Source organism: Perissodus microlepis, chromosome 8 (assembly GCF_051167445.1).
Source record: "Perissodus microlepis isolate ML-2025 ecotype Zambia chromosome 8, ASM5116744v1, whole genome shotgun sequence".
Classification (NCBI taxonomy): Eukaryota; Metazoa; Chordata; class Actinopteri; order Cichliformes; family Cichlidae; genus Perissodus; species Perissodus microlepis.
The window spans coordinates 5924846-5948341 of record NC_140468.1 but is presented as its reverse complement, the minus strand read 5'-3'; the positions used below and the strand labels follow the sequence as shown (position 1 = coordinate 5948341).

The window sequence follows — 23496 nt, the reverse complement described above, 5'->3', positions numbered from 1 at the left end:
CTGTTTGCCTAATGGTAAATAAAGACATTGACTGATGCCTGTGACTAATTTGTTGTGTCATATCAATTATGCACCAGCGAATCATGCAAAAATAGTGTGACGAAGAGCCAAAGGACTTTTTTTTTTTTCCTAAGGAAGCTTTCTCTGGTTCACTGGCAAAAACAGAAACCAAAGTAAAAATAAATATTTACATTTAAAAAACATCAGTTTTGATGCTGCCTATCAGTAAATCGACATTTTGAAAATTAGTATTTATAAAGAAACTGACAACTGGCACATCCTTAGTACAGGGATACATCCAGGACATTAGAAATAATCTAAGACAGCATTTAAAACAGCTATCAGCAGGGTTTTTCCAGGGTTAAAATGAGCAGTTGGGGTTTTTTCCTACACATGTAAGAGACTGATGCACAGCACACTGGTAACAGGTCACAGCTCGATGAAGTTTGCATGCTGTCGCTTGGTAAAATTTGTCACCGAAAGGCATGCTCTGCACAGAAAACCTTTGGTTGCCTGCAACCACTCACCAACCAACCAGTTACAGAGTACACATTTTTATCCCAGCGACCAGAGTTTGCCAGGGGGTTTGCCAACTGGTCTCCAGGCTTGTGTGCCTGAGGTCTGAGGTACCAGCTGCTCCTCTCACACTAAAAGCAACAAATCTGTGTTACTTAATCAAAGCAGATCATAATTACAGTGCTGATGATGTTCTTGAGGCTCTGGCTAAAACCTCTTTAGTAGCTACCACAAATATTTCTGTGCAGGAAAAAGCTTAATCAAGAGTATTATTAGAGTAAACTTACAGTTATCTTTGATTACTTTTATTTTCAGCGTCCTCCCCTGTTGTACTCACATACAAACTTATAATCACACAAGGAGTTCTCAAAGGACCTCTGATTATGAGCTGATTAGCTTCTGCCCCAGGGGCGAAGATAATGAAAGCATTATTGCCCATTTAATCCTGGATGCCCATGTAGGGAATCTGTCTGGATTAAGCTTTGAATCTTTATTCACTTTTTTTATTTAACTTTTTTTTTTTGTAAGTAGCCACTTTAGCGTCACGGGAACTGCTTGTTCAACATGTCAACAAATCTGCATAAACTTAGGTGGCTCTCACAGAGAGACAAGAGAGAGAGGAAGCAGTGCCAGCAAACGTCGGATGGACTCCACCTCGTAAAGTGCTACGCTTCACCCTGGCAGAAATAAACCTCATAGCCCTTGGTGCCAAGTATTCCCGTTGATGAAAAGCTAGTTGTGAGTGGCCCCAGTCATACCCCGGCAGAGCCAAGCTGACTGGCGTTAATAAGAAAGAAGGGCGGCTGTGTAAAACACTCTTGCAGCTCTTTCTGGCCAATAAAGGCCATTTTACAAGTTATTATTTTCCCCGGTGATTTGGAAGGTGGTGAAGCAAAAGCTGGCAAAGAGGAGCGGCAGCAGAGAGCAACGACGGTTCAATGGGAATGAGAAATACAAAAGATAAAGCAGGGGAGCCTCTGGTAACCATCTGCATTGAAACCACTGCTTAACAGAAACAACTGAAAAAAAAACCCAACTACGCATTAACACAAAACCTAACCTACAAAGAGAAGACAAAAAGGAGGGGCCCAAACATACTACACTATGAAAAAGGAGAAAAAAAAAGAAAACCACAAACTCGGTACCCGCTGCTGGCTGACATCTGATGTAATACATCTACTAGTGTGTTTGTGTGCTAGAGGGATGAGATGCTGCAGTATCTAAAAGACAGCAGGACCCCCAGAGGTTTGTGTGAAGACTGGTGCAGAGCAGAGTGATAATCTCTTGTCGTGCTCACCAACACAGCATGCTTATCAGCGGTGGAGCGTCACGGGCCTCTGAATGCAACACGCAAACCAGCTACGACATCACACTGGAGGGTTAGCCTCATTCTTCTCTGCTAATGAGGTCTGAATTGCCACTTTCCATTAGAACCATTACTGTGTGCCCAAAACATTACAGCAGGATGGCCTGCTATTAAACTGCAGCCGAACCAACGATCTGGTAATTGAAATAAATAATATGAATACATTTTTGATAAACATCAGGACAAAAATGTCAAAACTAATATATTTGCACTTTTCTGCGTTGTACAGCAAGAACTTAACCACATGACACAAAGATATTGGGGCTTAGAAACTGGTAAACTGAACTAAACTGGTTTGTCTGGCGTTATTCAAGCAATTTAAAAATAATAAATTATTCAGTAATTAAAATATCCAGGTCTTATACTGATTTCTGGAACACAAACTCTGTGTGTTACTCTTCTTCACAGTGGATTATTCGATTTTTCAACACATTTTGTTATTTGGGGGTTTAAGTCTAATGAAATTACAAAACTATAAGGACATGTGTGTAATTAATAGTAAGGATGTTACCACTGTTCTGGCAATTTCATATTTGATACTAACATCATATGCATTTTTGTATTTGGTGCATAACTTTCACCTATCACTAACAGTAGGATTAGCGTTGCCATTACTCGCTAATGTGTTGGGCTGTCAGCTAGATGTGCACACAGTGTAACTGAGGAGGACACCAATCCTACACTGATAGTTCTGTGTATTAAAATTGTGTCACATGTTGAGTCAGTAAAAGGGGGGGAAACTCTGTGGTTTGTGTGTCCCTAACCACACTGAGACCAAATCTACACTCATTTGAGGGCTTAGGAGCCAACAGCCTTCGGGAGTGACTACGAATGTAAGAACAATTGGTTCGCTTATATTAAAGGCAGCGAGTCTGGGTGTGTTCAGTAAATAAGTGAATTTACTGTATTTCTAACAATCTGATAAATAAATATGTCCATTCAGCTTTAGCAAATCAAGCCCTAAAAAACAAAGGTTTTAACAATGACGCTACTTTTTCGGGTGCCGAGACTGCCTTTATACAGAAAAAATGGGAGATAGTTCTTGTAAAAGGGTAAGAGATTCACAGCATTAATTGTAAATGCACAGGTTTTGTTTAGGTATCTAACTAATCTAATTAATTAATTATAAGTGACAGAAATAAGTATAATTCTGTATTTTGGTGCCATAATAGAACTAATCAGCTACCTAACTGTGATTTGAAAAATGTTTTGCAGCACTGTCACAAAGAAAGAGCAAATCCCTAGTTTTCTGTATGTTATCCCAAGCTACCGTCAAACCTGTACATTTGTAAGCATTATACAGGGCTGGCAAACTCTCCAATAACCCTAAAGTCCATCTAAATATGCAGGTTAATATCATTTCTTGTTTTCTTGCATGCTTGGACTCATTAATTAGTATGCATAATCATGTACAGGCACACTCAGTCAAAGATGCTGGATGTTTGGTTAGTCATCTGAGCACTCTCTTTGTGCATAAAGAGGCCAATTTCTTCGCTTGAATAAATACAAACTGAATCAAACATCATGAGCACTTGTACAGGAATAAGGATGTTTTTACTGATAAAATCCATCAGAATAAAGCTCAAAACATCTATGAAATCTATTCACGATTTAGATTCATGGTTTAATTAGTGGAAGGCAAAAACTCTGTGGGTCAACTCACAGATGTTGGGCAACTAAAGTCAAAGAGACAGTGAAGACCAGTGAATAACTGACATGTCCTATGGTAATCAAGAATGTACATTTATGGGGAAAAGAGTGCATGAGTACTGTGACAACCTGTGCTAATAAAATCCATGATCCAATAAAATCTATGACCCTTTACCAAGACTGTCAATTCTATATTCAGTACCTGGAATTTAGGTCCAAATGCACTCTAGGAGGCTAAAAAGGAAGGAAAACTTGGACTGAACCCATTCACCATACTAGGTTCAGGAATAGCTCTTGACATATTGGCCTACCCAGCATGCCCTCTGCCTCTCTAGACAGCTCTGACATCATTATACAGCAGATACAGACCAGGACATCAGCTGCACAGTCGAGGTTATATAAGTGAACTCTCTACGTTTCTTAGCATTCAGCTCTGCTGCCCCACCATGGGGAAAAGGGAGGGGATGGGAGTAGATGATGGGGGGGGAGGAATAAGGAGAAGGAAAAAGAGCAAGGAGGCCAGGAAGAAAGATGAAAAGAAAGAGCGTCTGAAAAAGAGAGGCCCGCTGGGGTGCTTGCTGCCGGGAGAAACTGAAGGTCACCCTTGGCCCCCTTAAGGAGCCCCAGAGAGGAGAGGAGAGGAGAGGAGAGGAGAGGAGAGGAGAGGAGAGGAGAGGAGAGGAGAGGAGAGGAGAGGAGAGGAGAGGAGGGAAGAGAGCATCCACCATCCTTGTGATCTTTCAGGCAACCCTGTTACATCACACACTCAGTCAACAAGCAGAGCCAGGATTTCTTATTTGCTTTTCTTCTTTGCATAGAAAAAATAAATACATTTACACTAATAAAAGTGTGAGTGTAAAAAACATCACTTAAATTTGTCTCACACCTCATTTTCAGTCCATTTACAGTCACAGCCTCTAAATGGACCTCTAAAGAACACGGCTACACTCGAATGGTGGATTTGTCCAAGGCTAATAATCAACCCAGGGACAGAACCCTGAGATTTAAACTGATAGCTAATGATTAATGAATCGCAGCCATCTGGGGTCATATCACCTCATCTGACATAAAGTAACACTTTTAGACTGCTTTTGTATTAAACCCCAAGACTGTACGGTCATTTAGAGCCTCGTCCAAAAATATGACTAATACACTTTTAGGTTTCAGGTCCTTTTGATGTGCAAATTGCTCTCTATCTCTGAAGCACTTCCAAATGTAAAAGCTCTCCATGTTAAGATTTGCAGCTGGTTAGCATGTTTAAAATCCTTATAGTCTGCTATCTGATACATGCTTCACTGAGCCAGAGAAAGTGTTTCTGTTGCAAGCTTGATGGATTCAACTGCAAGAGCCTACAGCTTTTAGACTGTCACCTTCTATCAGCACAGCACAAGCCGCTGAGAATCCAGACCCAGGAAAGGCGTTAAGCAGAGTGGTTACATTAAGTGATTTCATTATTATAGTGCTGTAATGTGGTGATGACTGCTTTTGCACGCAAACAGCTGCAAGTGCGCACAGGGAACAATCCCAGTTGCATTTACTAACGATCTGCAATTGTGCACAGTGGTTGTTTTCAGCAGGGATTCTCACATGCCCCGTGGGGATGATGAAGGTGTCAGTGTTGCTCGTCGTCTGTCAGTCGGAGCTGTTGCATATTAACAAGCATTATTAAGGTGTTTCTTGGCATCATTAAGCAGTTCAGTTGGCAACACTTTGCATTTGGTTTGGCATTCATGCCAAAGCTGGCTTTAACCACCCTGCTGTATTGAACTGTACTCTATTCTGCAGCTGTTTATCTAAAACAAACTGTATTAGTGGATGCACAGCATAACATTGCATTTAATAGCTGTAATTGCTTTAATATGCTGATCAACTGGAACAACACTCTGATATGTGCAATATAAAGTGATCAGATCCGACAGTGATCATCAGAGCTGTACTGGGTGTTAATTGTGCATAGACAGAAGCAGGAAGAGAAAAGGTCCTAAATGCTAGCCTGTAAGGATTACAGGGACTATTATGTAACCAGCTACATTTACACAAACGCACAAAATACATGCACACATAGGATCTTGCAAACTTAAAAGTGCATACTCGTTTTGATCTATAGGACTGTTTGCAATGCAAGATAATTTCCAGTGCTTTAAAATCTTACTTCTGCATCACCTGAGCAGGGCTGTGGTGTCCATGAGAGGGAAACAGAGTGACACAACCCCCATCAGTGACATATTACTGGCCTCCCACCAATGAATGAGAGCATGGATATAACCAGCGGTTGCATACAGTCAGTAGATTTGCTCAGCCACCATATACATTATAGCTTTGCACAGTCAATTGCTATTTTTGCAGATTGATATTGATAAAGCAGAATTGAAAGTGGAATCATATGCCTCCGCACGATTGCAGTGAATCACACATTAATGACTCAATAAGTGCAATCTGTATAATAACTATTTTCACTGTAGACACTTGTGTTGATGATAAGCTTTAGTACTATTACTAAATTATGGCCATAGCGTTTACTTCAAGAGTCTAAATCCCACCCTCTACAAAATGATGCTTAAACTCTTGTGCAACACTATTTTTGATTTAATATTGCTTGCATTAGTGCACAGGGCTGCACGGGCGCCTGAAAATACAATAAACAGTTTTTCCCCTATTTCTGATCAAATATTCTGACTTCCCGTGGACCTCCCCTTCACCACCCCATTGTAAAAAAAGAAAAGAAAATCCTGGAAACGCCCCTGACTTAAAGTTAATTTATTAGAGCCGTAAGTCATAGTAATAAGTATTGGTCTGCAGTGCTCTTACTGATACGAGATTACAGACAGCAGTGCAACTTCTGCAACATCCGAGGGAAGAAAAAGTTGGAAACCAAATTAGGGTCAGGTAACCGCCGCTTGAGGTTCCCTTTAGGAGGACTGTAGGTGTAGCCTGTCATAGCTACTGATCTTTATCAGTTAGGCTATCAGCCCCTATGCGTGTGTGCATGCGTGATTTGACCGTGCGCGTCAGTGTGCAGCAGGCGTAAATGCCAAGCTGCACACAGCACAATTAACCGCAACAAAAGCAAACAAAAAAAAGGCTCTATCAGTACCCTGACGATCACTTTGGGTATGCTGACAACTGCTAGCCGGAGTGATACGGTGGTGCCGGAGTGACGAGCAGGATTACCCAGCCCCTGCTGGACTCTACTCCGTGCGTTACCCTTCGCTGCTGATCCGATCTGTCAAACCAGCCCGGGCTACTGAGGCTAGCGCCGCCAAACAACTGCCTGCCCACCACGCTGTGAACGTCGTGTTTCGGCATGATCGCGACACTCACCTTCACCTTCAGTTACTCCCCACGCGGTTTGGACACAACTTCCCGCTGGGATACGAGGCGGAAATAAAGCGTGAGAAAGTCCCCGGGTTCATGCACAAGTGTAGCAGTAGAGAAGCGCTGGATGGCTCCCCCGTCCCCTCACTCCGAGCCCATTCCTCGGCCAAGCTGCTGCTCCTCGTACCGTCAAATTATCTCCCCGCTCGGACAACACCCCCCAGTGCTCCTTCCTGCAAAGCTTCAGCGCGGATTGAAGCCGTTTGTTTCCTCTTTTTGTTGCCTTCCAGTAGCGTTTGGATGGGCTGCAACGACATCGGGGGAAAGAAGCGAAAAAGAAATACTACACGCTCGCTCCTCCCTCCGCTTATGCCCGGTACAGTAAGGGGAGCGCTCGGCGGTGTAAGCACTTATTAAAACTATCTACTGCTCTCTACAGGAATTCCACTGTAAAGCACGCACTGTACACACGGACACATGTCGGGACGTTCGTGTCGCGTGAAATGCGGCGCAATCCTCTTCTTTGACTCGCCTCACTTGTCCTTATTTATTGACTTCATCATCACCCCCTCGGAGGCCCCCTCCATCCCCGTTTCCTCCTCATCCTTCCCTCCCTCCCCCTGAGAATCTGGGAGTCATTCACTTCAATGAACATTCAGATGTCATGAATGGACGTAACAGAGGCGTGAAACACTGTAATAGGATACAATGTAAGAGCCGGGGAAAATATAATAATATATATTAATAACAAAATAACTAATATAGATATATACAGATACATTTTATTAATAGGATTCCACAAATAGCTATATTTGGATTGGAATCGGTTTGGACGTGCATATTTTTTTTATTATAATTGATTCGGTCTATTGAAGAATCAACAAAATTGAGCAATTTATTGAATAATTCTTTAAAAAAAATCAAACGTAAACTGACTATATGGGAATATGCCCATGCTTTTCAGACATTTTACACATGAAGTGATTAGAAATAATCACCAAAATAATTAATAATCCTTCCGAGTTTATTGTCTTGTTTGATTAATATCCCTTTACAGTTGATTTTTAAAGAAAGGTGGATAGTGAAATATTTTTATTCAATAAAGCACTCGATTTTATTGATTCATCTGTTAGCCTAATCAATTATCATATCTTTTAAACATGTATGTCCAAACCTACTCCAATAAAATCTTTTTCTAAATAAAATAAAATTATCTACAATTCTAAGAAAATATTGTCTTATTTTTAATTTGATAGCACCAGCAAAAAATGTGGACATTAAGGACAGGGGCAAAAAGGGTCTCGAAAAATGGTCCTAAAAAATGCTGGAGAAACATTTTGCAACTATTTAGGTGAGCATAAAATTTGCATCTTAAGTAGGGGTAGTTTTTCATAAGTAAAGCTAGGAATTAGTTCATCAATATGCAAAAATGCGCATTACAACAAATTCAGAATAATTTTCTTTAATGTAAAATTGCAAAGACTTTGAACGTCTCATCATCTACGGTACATAACACCATGAAATGATTCCAAGAATCTGGAGAAATCTCTGTACACAAGGGACAAAGCTGAAAATCAATACTGGATGCATGTGATCTTAAGGTCCTCAGGCAGCACTGCATTAAAGACGGGCGTGATTCTGTCATGGAAATCACAGTATGGGCTCAGGAACACTTCCAGAAGTCATTGTGTGTGAAAGTTCACCATGCCATTAACAAATTCAGGTTAAAGCTCCATCATGCAAAGAAGAAGCCATATGTCAACATAATTCTAAAACGCCGCCGTCTTCTCTGGATCAAAGCTCATTTTAACCTCTCTGCATTCAGTCATACTTGTTATTAATCTCTGTCTCTCTTCCACAGTATGTCTTTTGTCCAGTCTTCCTTCTCTCACCCCAACCAATCACAGCAGAAGGCTGCCCCTCCCATGAGCCTGGTTCTGCAGGAGGGAGCTTCCTGTTAAAAGGGAGTTTTTCCTTCCCACTGTTGCCAAAGTGCTTGCTCATAGGGGGTTGTTGGGTTTTTCTCTGTTGTATTATTGTAGGGTCTACCTTGCAAAAAAAAGTGCCTTGAGGCGACTGTTGTGATTTGACGCTATATAAGTAAAATTGAATTAAATTGAATTTAAGGAGAGCAGGACTGTCTGGCTTATCAGAGTTAAGTTCAGAAACCTGCTGTCTCTGATGGTATGGGGATGCGTTAGTGCCTATGGAATTGTCAGCTTTCACATATGGAAAGGGACCATCAGTGCTATAAAGGTATTAAAGGTTTTAGAAGAACACATGCTTCCATCCAGATGATGTCCTGTTCACGGAAGCTTATATATTTCAGCAGGATGATGACGATGCTAAACAGCTTACTGTGGCTATTAGAGCAGCATGGCTTCATAGCAGAGGAGTTGGGATGCTGAAGCGACCTGCATGCAGTTCAGGCCTTTGCCTCGCTGGAAGTGAAAAATATAACAAAGGAGACGCAGCACTGCGGAGCAGATAGAAACCTACATCAGACAAAGAGCAGGTTTCAGACTGCTCTAAATGTTGTTGTTTTTTTAACATTTGGCTCTAATATATGGTGCATCTTATATATTCCTTATTTTTAACTCACTGGATGTTAGAAAGGCAACCAGCAAGACTGCACCCCTTGCCGTGCCATTTCTGGTCAGCGAGCCATATGTTTGTCACCCCTAGATTACGCATCATATTTAATAAAACATGTTTTCTTCTCACTACAATCTCATTCTCGCTTTCTTGTGCATCATTCCACTTATCTAATAGCTAACAACAACTGTGGATACAGAGCAGATAATATTCTTTGTTATCATCAAATATAATATTACATTTAAACTTGAGAGATAATAGACTCCACTTATTTTGATCAAAATAACAGCTGGAAAAACATAATCTTCTTTCTTGCAGCAAAATTAACACAATTGCTTCAAATAAGCCGTCCCGCTGAGATCTGGAAGGCATCAAGGATTCTATCATCAAATGGTAAAGTGCAAAAGCTTTCTTTTTTCAAAAAAAAATATATAAATAATACCATCACATCTTTTTTAGAATAAAGTCCAACTTTTTTTTTCTTAAAAAGAGCATGGCGCCGGAAGATCTTATGAAGTGAAGCTTCGGGGATTCAAAAGCTTTCTCCTTCCTCTCTCCAGTCTTGAAAGACATCCTGTGTTCGGTGAATGTACAGCCCCTGAAAGCCATACGGATATTTCTGTCCAGCTAATCTTGCTCGCAAATATGCAGGCAGTCGCCAGCTCCGAGAGTGACACACTCTGTTGACATTGAACACCCAGAATGTGTGGCATTTACATTTGATTTACATTGTGTGTCTGCATTCCCACACAGGGCTTTAAAATGTGAATCCTGATATGAGACTTTCTGTTTGGCGTTGCGCTGGTGTCATTTGCTGCTTTGTTTCATTTCCGCTTCTATTTTCAGGAAGAGCCTGTTCTGTAAAATAAAGCGCCAACAACCAAATAACCACCGGCTGCTCACAGAAAGACACCAGTTAATAATAATGATGATGTATTCCTCTCTGTTCTGCTTTAAAGAGGGTGTCGAATAGGCGCGTGATTTACAGGCCTGCATCTGGAGTTTTTAGTTCAGATGTCATCAGTTTCAGCTGCTGCTGTGATAACGCCGAAGGACGCCAATTACTGAGGGACAGCAACCGTGTGCCAAATTGCACGGCGCTCCAGCCAGTTGATGCAGGACTAGTTCACTCTGGATCAAAAATCAACCTGCTGGTGGAAATGAAGCTGGGGGATCAGCATGGTGGAGAAATGCATCAACTGTGAACTTTAGAGCAGTTTTAGTTTTTGCCAATCCAGCCAGGATTTGTTCAACAATTCAGGCCAGACCAATGTAGTACAACCACCTACTGACACACAAATTCAGTGCTGGGTTTATTCATGAGCAACTACTTTACAACAAGATAAATTTCAAGGATGAATATTAAAGCCTCCAAGTGTCCAATCAAGCACTTTAATTACACACTGCACTACCTAAACTTAACCTTTGGCTACATGCTTTGCAAATGTCAGCCCTTCTTCCTGCACTGGCATAAAACCACTACAGAATCCACTAGGAGCGCATTACATGCACTATGCAGAGATTTGGCTGTAAAGGAGCTGGGGGAAGATGCCATGAGGACATCTGGTCTGGAGAAGGGATGGATGAATACGGGAATGAGGGCGAAGATGGACAGCTGGATGGATAATAGCCTTTCTATATGAATCTATTCCCACCACAGACTGTGGAGAAACGCATAGAGAGCATCTGGGAAATTCGAGACTTGGATTTGGATTCACCATTTATCAACATTACCGAAGCCACGAAACCAAAAAAAATGCCAAATGGGAACACTGGCACAGTCAAATATGTCTGCAAAGAGTCTTTTCTTTCTAGAGATTGATGGAAAGCTCAGGATTGTATTTGAGACACTTATTGCGGTTAAAAAGACAAATAACTTGCAGTGCTTCACTTGGGTTTTGTGCAATTTGTCACTGTGATTTTGCATTTAGCAATCTATACAGCATGCACATATGTGGAAAATTATACGTTTTCCCCCTACGCTTTCCTCCCTCTCAGTAAAATTAAAAACCAAACAAAACAGAACCTTTTATTTAGAAAAGAAAAGGTTTTTATGTTTCCTTTACAGAAATAAAGTCCAGCTTTATTTGATGCAGAAAGGACACATGTTGATGCTTAAAAATTCACCACAATCCACGGAGGAAATTAATTTTCTGACACTAAAAAAATTCTAATTGGAAACCCCCAGGCCACACGCTTAATATGTCCTCTTTCCCACCAGCGTGCGAGTGAAACCTGTGCCCATGCATATGCATATTCTTCTAATGATCGTTGGCTTTCTGTGAAACACACTGTATTCCCCATGCAATGAAATGTGTTATATAAATAAAGATTTGCTTTACTGATTGAGCTGTTAATTATCTCGCCTGGCTGTACATATAATAAGTAAAATTATGCCAAAATGCCAGAGCACACGAGCGACAACCTTCAACTTTTTCAGTTCAAGCCTATATCTAAATGTTGCCAAAGCAGCCTTGGCGTATTTCCATACACTAAGGGCAAAAATGGCATTTAGAGCTTTAATACTAAACCCACTATTTTATTGTCTCTCTGCACTTGATGCTACAACGCTGAAGAGATTTTGGAGATTTAAAAAAGCAATAAAAACTGTCTGCATAGGTCACAGACTGAATTAAACCCCCATTTTCTTCCAGTGTTAATCCTATGGAAGCACTGATTGCCCGCCCTGCTTATAAATTAATTTTTACATATTGTTATTGGTACAATGTGTAGGATTTAAAAAGCTTGTTATAAAAAAAATGCTTATCAGTCAAAATGAGAAGAACAATGTAAATATGACTCTGATACCAAATGTCATAACCAGCTGTATAAATGATTTTTCAATTATTAAGTAATCTAACTGGGAGTGCTTCTCTTTGGTAATCTTTGTTTTTGAGCACCAGAAAATCGATGCATAAAATGCAATTTCCACATGAGGAACTCATCTGAAAATACAATAAATATATTTATGCCGGCTAGACCACTGAAATCAAATGAACGAAAGGTAGCTGCATCTTGAATCCCTTATTCAGACCACAATATTTCACACTTGAGAGGACAAAGGAATAAAAAACAAGTGGTTTAGAGTGAGCATTAGTCATGCCCATGCCCTTGATTTAACCTCATTTCCTTCTTTCCTTTTGCTCTTGTATTTTTGACCCTATCGCTGATTGTGTGTTCCTTTGTTGGTATAACAACAAAACCCCACTTTAATGGAAAGCTGCACCTGTGACATTTGCAAGGTGATCCTCTGCAACTGCAAATGAGCAGTCAAATCCTTTTTGAATATGACTACAGAACCCCAGCAGCATCCACCATTCTGACAAACTCTTTAAACAAGCTTAGTGTGTTTAGGTAAAGGAGCAACACTTTCCAATTAAAGTATACATTTTTCAACATGAATTGTCCGGTGCACGGGAGTGAGAGTTAATCTAACAAATGGCTGTCAGAGCCCGATACTACAGATGCTCTGCTCTGAATAATGGATCGCTCCATACGCAGCTTGTACTCTGCCTTAATTGCACAAGTACCTAATCTAGCCCGTAAAGATAGCAATCTCTGTTGACTGAAGTTAACATATTGTTCTTTGCTTAATACAGGCCCTGCTGTGCTCAAGGTTATGTGCCAGTACAATACAATCAACTGCTGGGTTTTAAAACGTTTCACTTCTTGTGTTGGGGAAACAATTGAAGAGGGTCCTTTATTATTTCCACACAGTTTACGTGATAGTAAAATTATGAATGTCTTTGTTTATTTGCATTTCAATTGAGTGCAATACATTCTCAGACATTCGTCTTAATTTTTTAAGAATATGTGAGATCAAGCAACCGTGGTCACCAAATAAACTATTTATACTTTTATTCATAAATAAATGATTAAAGCAAATAAAAATAAATACATTTATAAATAAGATAATTTTAAAAACAACTTTTTTCATCTAGTATAATTTGTGTGTGATCTACTTCAAATGTCCATTTCTAAGGCTCGAGTCACACAGGCCTACAGACCAATTGGGGACCCCTGGCAACCACTGACCGAGGGAAAAATTAGTCCACCCTGATTGGTTGCTGCATGCTGCTGATAGTTGTTGTGAAATTTATTGTTAAACATATGCCTGGAAATCAGTGAGTGTTCCTCTGGTATCCACCGGTCACTAGGGAAAAATGTGTATTTGCTGATTGGAGAGTGGTTGCAGTGGTTATTAGTCACAAATAACATGGTGCTGTCTTTGTTTCATTATTGTTACACAGTAAGGAACACAGGTTGTGTTTTATTTACTTTTTTGTTAAATTAATGAAGCTGTCACACTATGGGTGCAGCAAATTCCTGACATTTCATAATCAAAGAGCAAGTGCAAATGGATGGTCTTCAGTTTTTGCAATGCGTACTATAACGCAGCAACTATGCATTTGTCCTTGAGGCGGAATCCAAGTGGACTAGAAAAAAAAGTTTAATAGGAATAACTACTCAACTGTGATGTTTGCAGCTGTCCTTGTCCACATCTGCAAGTGAGCATAATTTTGGCTTTAGGGTGACCAGATCCCAACAGACTAAATGTGGTGTAAAGAGTGTGTTTTGCAAGCAATAATATGGGGCACAAGGTTGTCTGAAATTTTAATCTGTCTTTAATCTGTCTGTCAAAATCATACAAACTACTGAGGTTAAAAGTATCGATTATGTAAAGGGCAAAATGACGGAGGTTAAATAGAAGCTGAAATCAGCGAGGATTCATAGATCAGCACATATTATTTTGAGTTGGGAATTCAAAGTGGGGGAAAGATGATGGCTTCTCACACTTATGTTAAAACAGAGTAAACTGAAGAATTCGATTTTTGTTGTGTGGTGCTCCTAAGCACTACGATTAATTTATTAGTTAAGGTAAAAATGCAGAATAATTGACTAAATGCACTTTAATTCAAAACATGCTACATGCATGTAAAGATACTTTTAAATTTGTCACATTTGCAACCATGTCTCTGCTTGGCAAAAGACCACAGACTCACTGTGGAACAGTGGCAGAAAAGCAGGTTAATGCTGACGTTTTTCATCCAATGTGCATCTCAGTTTCAAATACTGCAGGGAGTAATGGGGTAAGAGGGAGCAGGCAAGCTGACAGGCTTTACGTCTTTAACTCTGCAGCAAGATTACCAACTCCTATCGCTGTGGGAAGAAAACTACCTGAGGCGTGTGCAGAATCAACTGCTGATATGTGTTTTGCACCACATGCAGTTAATCACCGGACTGACAACCATTCACATTCACACCTATGGTAGCAACAGATCTGAGGCCAGAGCATTCTTGCTCTGAGTTGATGATGTTAACTGCAATGCTTTCACTGTGCAAGAGCCATAACCAGGAAAAACAGCCTTAACATATCTCACTGATAATGCTTCAGTCACTCAGGCCTAAAGAGCAGTCAGCCAAACTTGTGTATTCCCCAAAAACACTTTTTTTGGTTGCTTGCCATTCCTGCCTGAAGTCAGATGCAAAGCAGGTGCTGCACCAAAAACCTCCAGAAAACAGAAAATAAACCAATGTTCTCGCTGTAAAGAAAAAAATAATGCAAAAAAAGTGGAAGGAGTATGTGCAAGCCACAAACTGGGGACTTCCCTTCATGAGGTAAACCTACAATTAAAGCTACGAAAAACCAGATTAAGAGGGCTTACACCCCAAAAGGAAAGAAACGAAATCCCCACAAAGAAGCAGGGATCTGAGGACCCTGGAGCTGAAAAAAACAAATCAGCAAAACTAAAGTAATAACATTTATACATATTATAGCCATCTGCATGAATATTACTACATAACACTCATGTTTCATTTGTTAACTTCATTGTCATCCCTGCAGTTATCCTTGCTGTGTGGCGATGAAATAAGCAAAAGGGAAATTCATTTAGCTGGGCTGTATTACTGTTTATTATTACCATTGCTTTTACTAGCCCCTCGAGACTTTCATTACAAAAAATTCCTACCAGCATTTCTTCACAAAAGGATGATCTTCCAAAGAAAAGAAAAGAAGTCCAGATGCTCAGTAGGCCAAGGATGCCAAATGATTTAACCCTGATCATTTCTCTATATCCACCTGGAGCCTCCAGGCATTATTTCCTCGCTCTCTATGATGCTCTCTAAACATTCATCTTATGTCTTTTTCTCTACTATACTTTCATATTAATTTATGTGACAATTCCTAATGGAGCGTAAATCTAAATATATGAATAAAAAAAGCATAAGGCTGCATTTAAACTGTCCATTTCCAGCAGCACTTACGGCCCAAATGCTCTCGTAATGCTCCTCTAAATGCTCCATTTGTAATAAAAAGCAAAAACAATCAAGCGTCATCCAAATCACTATGGGAAAAATGTCCCATTACCCACACACAGGGATGCAAACTTCCACACTGTTATTTGCATTACTGAAATGTAAATGTGTGTACAGGCGAAACATATTAAGTGAGAGCAATAAAGCAAACAGCAGCAGAAATAAGATGATGTGAGTAAATAAGATGATAATGTAACTTTAATAAATACTGAGATCTGGTTAAATTTAGTAGAAAATTTGTAAAAGCAACCCTAGCGGGAGCCCAGCACACTGAAAACACTATTGACACTATTAGTATATCAACAATATTTCCTTTAAAATTTTCTTTACAAAACAAACTGTCTCCTATTGGTTAGCAAGACAGCTTACCAATAGGAGGAGAGCTGAGGACGTCCGTGAACGAGACAGCAGGACTTACCAGGTGTATAAAAATGCATTTATGTCCACGCTTCAGAACAGTGATCAAACAAAAGAACAAAAACAGGATAAAACAACTCAACATCTGGGTGACCACTTTCAATCACAGAATGATTGCACAGGTTGCCTGGTGGGAGGCAACATGTCTCCTGCTTAGACCTGACCTCCCAGATTAGGCCCCACCCCACTCCACGCAGTTTTTTTGCAAGTGGCTTGCATGATACTATTTACACAAATCTAATGACAGCACCAAAAAATGATGGTGATGAACGCTGGTTGCTAGAAGATGAGAACTGACAATAATTAAACAGGCTCACTGCATAATACTCCAGTATGTGGTGAATCCTTATTTGGCACCTAATTTCTGTGCTGTCTTTGAACAAACAGAGCCAATTTCACCAAGTACTGATGTTACAATTTCACTGGGGTTGTATGGGGTTGTAACGTTACAAATTGGTCCATAAAAACTCATCTGAATACTGAAACTGAAATCTCTGCTGTAAAGTTGGGTATTTTTTACTGTGGAGTCCAGGAATTGTTTGACAGTGATGGTATCTGATGCTTGGGGGTTTTTGAGAAAGACTTCATGGACTAACGCTGCAACAAGCTACATCATGTCCAAAAGCCCAGAGACAGATGAGAGTGGCATTTTGTAACAAGGATAACTGACTAAAACAAAAACCAATACCACAAATGTGTGCAATGGTTGTGTGTGCAGACTAGACTAGACTAGAAAAGAAAAGAAAAGAAAAGAAAAGAATACCTTCATTGTCCACATCAGTGGAAAGTTATTTTCAGTTCGCCAAGTCAACAAATCAATTCATAATTATAGACTTGCACTTCTTCTTTACAAGTTGAAATGAAACTTGCGCACATCTCCTGCAACACTCACGCTTTCATAAAAAAGAAGAATTCTGCACACGCGACATCTCTGTGCATACACAAATCCACGCATTTGTTTAAATTCTCAGGGCCCTAATGTTTACAGGAAACTATGACTCAACCAACCCCTGACAGTATCTGTAGCTGTAGGGAGCGGATCAATGCCGAATCGAGCTTCCACTTGGTTGCATTGTCAATAAATAGTTAAAGGCAAACAAACACAACAAGCTTGCCAATTGCAGAGAAAGAGGAAGGCAGCAGATAAAGCACAGAGACAAGAAACGCAGGCTGATATGAAACTGTGTTATCTTGAAAACTCTTGTTTTTCATATGCTTACTACACTACCGCGCTCTTATTACAGTGTCAGGTAATTAAATAGCACGGAGACAGAGCTTAGATCTAACTTGTCAATGAGACGGAGAAGTCGGCCCTAACCTCAAAGTTTGTGCACGCAAACAGCCTCTAATCCTGCTTCACGTTGCAGCGAGGTCAGTGATCAGTATTCAAAGCACGAGCCAACTCCATTCACGCTCCTCAAAAGAAGGAATGACACTTCTTGAGATGCCATTGTGCCTCCCTGTTGACTCACTTATTTAGTGTATTTGCTTTTGTGTGCATTCATCTCTGTCTTGTTTTTCAACAGCTTCACATCATTACATCCGAGTGTCAATTTTCCAACTGCAGCCTTTCATCACAACATGATTCATATCTTGTTTTAAACACAAACAGCTTTTCTTTGAAATGTATCCATGAACTCATTTTCCAAAACTTCTGAACTGTCCAAGCTTGTCTTCGTGTCTTTGTGCAGCACTCCTGAGGAAGCTGACTCATGTTCATCAGCGCAGTGGGACATTTGCATTTCAGGCCTATTTTTCATCCGATCTATTTTTCCTCCTCAAAGGAGAGGCACTTTGATGTCCCTCAAATCTTATTACGTCTGGGCCTCAGCAAAGGCGAAGACTGACTTCCTCTGGTTCTGCAGTAGCATGGAGAAAATGAGGGAGGCAAAAGCCCTGTGGAGCAAAATCCAAATGGATATGGCCAGTCACGAGGGAAACTCTTTGAAACGCACAGCAGCGAGCGTGTCATTCCATCGTGGAGGTGTTAGCGGTGATTAGCAAAACACCCAGTGTGGCACGTGAATGTAGACGTTATAATCAGTAGGACGAAACGTGCAGTCAGACACATGAAAACAGGCTATAGCTTCATAAGAAGTTCACCATAACAACGGGTGGTAATCTTTCAGCATTATGTTTCTGCTGCACCGTGTTGACAGGAAAAAACAGTTGATGTGATCTAGAAATGTGAACATTAATTTAATAAAGAGGATATTTTTATACATAATTCAAAATTGAAACAAACTATCCAAAGTCACACTAGCTCTAAAATCAGCTTCTTTACCGGATGTTAGGAGTATTTTCGACTTTTCTGAGCCAGTGAGAGACACAGAAATCATTCATGTGTTGTTAGTAAACATCAAAACTGATGATTTAAAAAACAAAAAAAAACCTACATTGGAACATTTGTGAGATGACGGCAGTGGATAGATAGTGTACTATATATGACAGGACAATCTAGTTTTTATGAATGAACTATGTTTCTGAGTGCACAGATATTAAGAGTTACTATTAAAGGTGAGTTTAATGTAATAGTTATTTTTTTAACATTTTTCTGACAATGAGGTCACACTAGTTCCCTTTTCATACCAACTTAAAGTCCCCATGTTAATCTCATTTTCAGTTTTGTTGTGAGGTTTAGAATTATGGCATCATTTTAACGTTAAAAAATCCTTAATCTTCTCACGCACTGCACTGCAATTATTAGAACTTGTAGATACACCATAAAGTAAATCTCCAGTAAATGGTAACCTGGAAAAAAGGGCTGTTATTTAACCCAAATGATCAACTTTTTCTAACTTTGGATGGATAGAAAGGTGATGCTGATAGCCTGCAATCACTCTGAGTAAGCACAACTCATCTAAAACATCTCTTTGCAATAGGGGACTCCACTCAGCTGGTTGCTAACTGGTTATTTAAGCAAGGTCATGACTGTCCAGGTCATTTTTCTGTTAAATTGCTAATTTTTCTAAATTTCTAAATTTGCGTGTCAAATCTGTGGGTTTCTGGCTGGACATTAAAGTAGTTAATGCAAATTTCTGTGCATGCAGAAAGCAACAGGTTGGTAATTTTCACTATTATATAACAGTTAATTATATAACAGTTAATCACCATCTATTGCAAACAAATTGCAGGTAATTGCCAACTTGACTCCATGCAATTGCCAAGTGATTGAGTAGTTCCATCTTTTTGAAGTTTTAGCATTGTCTTGACGCACTAAAGGCATTCTGAAGACCAGGTCTGTCAGTGGTTGATCCAAATCTTCAAAGCAACCATTTCAAAGCCAACAAGCCCGCAAGGTCATTACTTTGTAATCCTGCCGTGCCCAGACACTTCCCTTTTGTGAGAGTAGCATTAAGCTGCTTTTTTTAGGCAGCAAAATAGATAATGGGTGATTTGAAAGCACAGTAACCCTTTAAGGGTTTCACTTCAGTTGTTTTGGATTTTTGACTGAGAGCCAAGAACCACACATACTGAACATGACATAAGGAGCACTGAGGGGCTTGGAACAATTCAAAGTACAAGGTTAATACAAGAAATCAAAAACAAGTCCAACTCTACTGAAATTCAAACATATCAGGACTCTGGAATAACCACAGATATAACTTTTTTCCTGGCTGAGACATTTTAGTTACCATAAGCCGCTCTAGTGAGGAAGCTGCAGACTGAGAGGCAGCTCTTTGTTATTTGTTTAAGGAGGAGCCACACTAGATGTGAGGTGTTATTTATGCAAATATGATAGAAATAAGAAACAGGTGAAAAGCTTGGACTGGCAACAGGGAATTCAGCTCGTTTGTGGTAAGCACTTTCCGTGAGTAACTTCCTTCAGTGTGCACTCTGAACACTAAAGCTACTCCATAAACTGGAGGAAAGGGAAAACCCCCAATAAGCATATTACTGGATTTAAATGTTGATTCTGGCAGCTTTGTGAACAGGTTTTTCATAAATGCTTCAAAGGCTTCATTATGAAATTTATGCGCAAGTTCAGTGATGAAGATCTGTTGTCGCTCACCTGTCTGCTTTCCAGGTTTTGGCTAATCTAAGTTTTACATCGCTTCCACTTTCCCACGCTGTCCAACTGATTGTGACATCATGGGTCTAGTCTGATCAGCTTTCTGCCGGCCTTTTTCTGGCCATTTAGCTTTCAGTCCGCATGCTTTAAATCTAACTGTGCACCTGTCATTTTTCCTTGCAGTCGCCTTTGTGCAACCCACCTCCTCCCAAGCCTCCACCTTCATCTCCACCACCAGCGTCTAGACTTCGGGGAGTCCTGTCTTAATCGCTATCACTGCTGGGATTCAGTTTTGCTGGGCTCCTGGGCTGTCGGGGGTCTAACCGCTAAATACCTGAAATTGAGGTTAATTAAACTTTGAGCCATAAACTTTTATGCAAATTGGAGATGACCTGAATGATATACAGGAAAATCAAAAGAATTGGGATTTATATTAAAAGCTTTTTAAAAACATATATATTTGGCAATGTTTGTGCAAGGTTTCATTCTGATTGGCCTGCTCGTTAAGGAGGAGAGGGTGCATATATACATACACATCATTATAGTAAGAGATATCCTGAGAAAAACTGGTATATTTATTCTATTTATATCCATTATAGTGAAATAAAGTTACACAGAATGTGTCAAATTTAAAACAACAAACGAGTGCGGAGACACACTGTAATTTTACAGATACATACTGGGTTTATTGTCCAGTTACCAAGTATATCCACCATGCATGAACATCAGGCAGTGTAAGGATGCGTAAACATGAAGAGAGTGCGCCTCAGCTGCAAGATATGGTGATGCAGTCACGCAGCTTGTCCTGAGATCTAAAATAGGGACAACAAACATTTATTCAGAGCTTCCGTTTTAATGATGAGGACTCCGCGGAGGTCAGGGTTGATGTTTAAAAAAAAGAGTGCAGTCGAGCTCTAATGGTTGCAAAATAATCAAATTCTTATACACATTTCCCCGCTGCTCTCTGAACCCTCTCCTGTCAGAATATCAATTTCCGTGTTCTCACTCTGTGTGCATTTTCCACAAACATGGAAAATAAGTGTGTGTTTGCGTCACACATCCCTTTTCTGTCTGTGGCACAGTAAACAAATACACAGTCAGTAGTTCCTGGTCTCAATACAACCCCAGTGAAATTGATCTTCCTTGTTTTGACAGGATTATTTGCAAGAAGGCTCTGCGGTGGTTTTCAGCAAGCATACGTACCGAGGTTGTATAATTACGCTGACTTTGAAAACACCGACAAGAAAACAACTTTAAATGCAGAGGAGGATGTAAAAGAAGATACAGGGGAGAAACAAAAGAGACAAAAGGAAACGTGTCTAAACAGAGTCGAGAAGGCTTTTGGGAAAACAATCGAGAGCGAATGAATGAAAAGACGGAAAGCATGCTGAGAAGATTCTCTGCTAGACTTTCAAAAACAATCTTTTTTCTTTTTTTAAGCACTAAAGGAGTGTGTGTCTGTGCAGTCAGTTGATATTCCTAAACAGTGACGAGCTTTGCTTGTGTTGACAATAAGAGATCCTTTGAGGGAAGGATACATTTGTTTGCCTAGTTTTTCATTCAGTGTGCTGCTGTGTGTACAGACCCCAAACCAGCTGATTATTAACCCCACAATGGCATTTAGTTACAAAGCAAAATATTGTTACACACTACAACAGCTTTAGCTATTGAAATGAAGTGTTTGAATGATGTCATTTTCCTGCTTTTACAATGTTTACACGTTTTTTTTTGCAGCTTTTAAATATTTTTTTAGGAAAATTCTGTACAGGAACACAAAATCTGCTTACGTCTTGATTTATGACCTCAGTAAACACTTTTCTAATGAGCTCATGGTCTCAGTTACCGCTTCCAAATTTCATACAAGCAATATGACCATTTTGTAAAGCATGGTCCCATTCAAGGTTAACGTAACGAACCAAAACTAAACTAAAAACTCAAACTAGGCCGTAAAAGATCACTGAAAAAAGGCACATGATATTGTATGATCAAAAGATAAAACTAAAATTAAAAAAAATTGCAGCAAGCGTTTTTAATCTTTGTCAATCTGGTCAAATTTAGGATCAAACCAGCCTCTCAAAGCTTTCGTGGATTTGAGATGTCTTCTTAGATGTGTCCATGGAAAATATGACTTTTGCAATATGGTAATTAAAAAACAAAGCACAACAAAACAGTAGAATTAGTTAAACAGTTAATCTTAACCTTAATCTTCAATCCAAACTAGTAAGACACAGGAAAAAGGGGAAAACCCGAGAACAGTCCAAACATCACACACAGTTTAATCAATAACTCAAGGAAAAAAACCAAGAGGAACACCAGGAAATCAAGAAATGTTTAAACGATTGACTATTAAAAACAAGACAATCTGACAAAGAACTGGAGAATTAAACATGCTAGTTGGTGATTAACTGACTGAACACAGGAGCATAACCACGACTAGGAAACAGATGTGAAAGACGATTCTATTGATCAGGAAGGTGACAATTAGTGAAAATTACCAAAGTAAAACTAGAACCAGTGATTACAACAAAACAAAAGAAAAACATGACACAAAATGTGAGTTCACAAACACAGGGGTGCCAAAACAGTGTCTACAACTATGTTTTAAGTACAGTTTTCTGTTTGTATTCATTAAAGGGACTGATGTCTGTGATGCACATTTGAACTAACAGCTCTTTCATGAGTTTCACAGCACATTTTAAAACAGAAGTGCATTAACTGTGCTTCATAATCAGAAACATGACCTCTAATGCAAGACGAGCAAGTACGTTCACCGTCTCAAAACAGGGACATGTATGTTTCACATTTCTTTTATCATGGCGCTATGACGTCTTGGAGTGCAATTACAGTCATTCATGTGTTGGCACAGACCTGAAAAGCAGTAAAGAACTGCAGCTCTGGAGATAATATTTCAGTCAGCATCTGTCTATAATCAAGATCGCCATCTGAGAGAAAAATTGATACTTTGAATCAACAGCAGGAACAAACATTTCAGAGACTGACAATAGAGAAGCCAGCAGTACAGTTTGTTTGTGATTTTCATATTGTACAGCACAGCTTGTGATGCACACACGTGAAGCTACACATACAAATAAAGACATTTATGGCTACTCAGTAATTATCCCGATCCTGCTGAGGAGCAAGTCAGAATGCACAAACAGCACTTTAAAGCACAAATTTTCTTGGAAAATCAATCACTTGATAATACCTGCACCTCAGCAAGATGTAAACATGACGGCACGCTTCAGGGAAAAGGTCTAAAGCACCAGCTGGAGCTCTGGAGAGTACAGTAAACACTTCAGATCAATCACTT

The 23496-nt window shown here is 39.8% G+C and overlaps 1 protein-coding gene across 3 annotated transcripts in view; it reads right to left on the bottom strand.

The window, feature by feature from the left end:
• The window catches only part of LOC146381243 (thyroid hormone receptor alpha-B), a 156082-nt gene extending 148710 nt beyond the window's left edge, over positions 1–7372 (bottom strand). For 2 of the 3 annotated variants that reach the window (XM_084937185.1, XM_084937186.1), the window contains exon 1: positions 6854–7372. The gene's annotated coding sequence lies outside the window, so the exon portion shown is untranslated. The remainder of the gene's footprint in view (positions 1–6853) is intronic. The other variant, XM_084937184.1, reaches the window with a different exon arrangement.
• Positions 7373–23496: the final 16124 nt, after the last annotated feature.